The sequence below is a fragment of the Bubalus bubalis genome, chromosome 2 (assembly GCF_019923935.1).
Source record: "Bubalus bubalis isolate 160015118507 breed Murrah chromosome 2, NDDB_SH_1, whole genome shotgun sequence".
Classification (NCBI taxonomy): Eukaryota; Metazoa; Chordata; class Mammalia; order Artiodactyla; family Bovidae; genus Bubalus; species Bubalus bubalis.
In genome coordinates, this window is record NC_059158.1 from 131,072,888 (window position 1) to 131,075,061 (window position 2,174).

A 2,174-nucleotide genomic window follows, 5' to 3' on the forward strand; every position below is an offset into this window, starting at 1 on the left:
TGAGGTTCCAAGGGGGTCCTGCAACAGCTCCCTAGAAGCACACCAGATGGAGGCATCATTAACCCCACTTAGCCCATGAGAAAACCTTGGAGGCAAAGACACTTGGCAAAGTGGCAAGTGGTGACCCACGAATGAGAAGTCATTATCACCACATTCCCAATCCTGGTACTTCCTTGCTAGTGACATTGCTCTGGCATGAAATAAGTGGGGCTCACAGCAAATAGAATCACCACTCTGTCTTGCCAGTCACAGACTCCATGCCCAGAATTCCTCCCTCATCTTGGGCCCAAGACAGTAAAAGAGGAGGAAGCTGACTCTTCCTTTGTTGGGCCAAGAGTTCAGCTGGGAGCAGCTGGAGAAGCCATTTTTTAGTTCAGTTATATCCAGACTTCCCTGGTAGGGAAGTATATATATAGACTTCCCTGGTGGCTCAGACGGTAAAGCGTCTGTCTACAATGCAGGAGACCCAGGTTCGATCCCTGGGTTGGGAAGATCCCCTGGAGAAGGAAATGGCAATCCACTCCAGGACTATTGCTTGGAAAATCCCATGGACAGAGGAGCCTGGTAGGCTACAGTCCATGGGGTCGCAAAGAGTTGGACACAACTGAGCAACTTCACTAAGACTTCACTAAGATATCCAGACTTAAATCCAGAGGAAAGGGCTGTAACCCAAAAAGGGCTCCCTGGAACTTTGTAATTCACTAAATGCTGGTAAATTCTAGTTCCCTGTGTTCTGAGGGGACCCAGTGGAAATTCGTCCAGCAACTTTTTGCCTCTTGCCTCAGGTATGAATAACCCTATCAAGCTGAGCGGGAAACCAGTGAATCACCAAGGAACACAGGCTGAGAGGGAAGGGTCCTAAGGAGAGTGAACTGACAGCCCTTCCCCCACAGCAGAGCCTGCACTGAATAGTTGTGTGAACCTCAGCAGTTACTTCACCTCTCTGGTGCCCAGTTTCCCCTCTTGTAAAATGAAGAAGATGGAAAGGAAAAACAAACAAAAATAAAGCATCTCCTGCCTTGTAAGGACACTGTGACATTCGCAATAATCACATATGAGAGTCCTCAAAGTAGCATCAGGTCTGGCACATTCTATGTCTTCAGGAAATTGTCTACATCTACATAATCCTATGCCTTCCGGGGACGTGTTTCCCTGAAAATTCACACGTTCCCCACTGTGTGGGAACCACCCAGGCTGAGCTCCAGGCTGTGCCCTTTACCCAGGCTCTTCTAAGATTCAAGCCAGCTCCACCCCCACATTTCTCCGTGCACTTCCTGTTTGTTTGGTTTCTTTGTTTGGTTGGTTTTGTGTTTGTTTATTTATTTTGCTTCTGTTTGGTTTTTGTTTGTTTGTTTTTCTTCCCAGCATGAAGCTTCCTGGCTCATTTCAATCCTAGCTCCTAATAGATTAACATTAGAGCTGTACCCCACTGCATGAGATTTTTGCCTATGGTAGCCTCAAACTATCTCAGACTACCTGGTGTTTCTGCTGGGTTTCTATGCAGTCCATTTCCCCTAGGTTCAGTTTACAAACTGTCGGAGACAGACCATTATGGGTGCTTCAAGATCTGCCCTTGGATGAGGTGCCCTGTAAGTCAGGGACATGGACTGTGGTTCGAGGTCTCACAGTCTCACTGACTTTGAACTTGGGGTACCCTCCTCTGCCTGGCAAGCTGAGAGCCAGCCTTCAGCAAAGTCTAGATCAAAGTGGGCTAGCAGCTCAGCATCAGCAACCAACATCAGGTTCCCTCCCCCTCAGACTTCATACCTCCTCACCAAAACTCCTCCTTGGAAAGACCTGTGTGCTACTGGAGAAGGAGTGGGTTTACTGGGGAAGTGTGTGTGGTGGGGGGTGTACTGCCCTAGGTCTGTCTGTGCCTCTCTGTGCACTGCCTTTTCTACCCTGCCCTCCACGCTCCTCAATACTCACAATTTGTGGCAACATTACTGAATCAAATCCCTTCTCTCCACTACTCTTAAAATATACAGAGCCACAGTCTGCTTTCCTGATAAGTTGCCAACTTACCCATCAGCTAAGTCAAACTATTTCAATGCCGATGAGGAAGAACCAGAAAAAAAACCCAGGAAGACAATATTTGCTATATACATGAAAAAGTAATGCTGCCTTTTGTGTGTTAAGAGTTCAGATAATCAATAAGAAAAACATTAGCTCCC

General features: G+C 47.2%; 1 non-coding gene across 1 annotated transcript; it reads left to right on the forward strand.

Annotated features, from left to right (window-relative positions):
- The first annotated feature begins 419 nt into the window (after window positions 1-419).
- Window positions 420-491, forward strand: TRNAC-ACA. Its single transcript has one exon. It is a non-coding gene; the product is annotated as a tRNA-Cys (tRNA).
- Window positions 492-2,174: the final 1,683 nt, after the last annotated feature.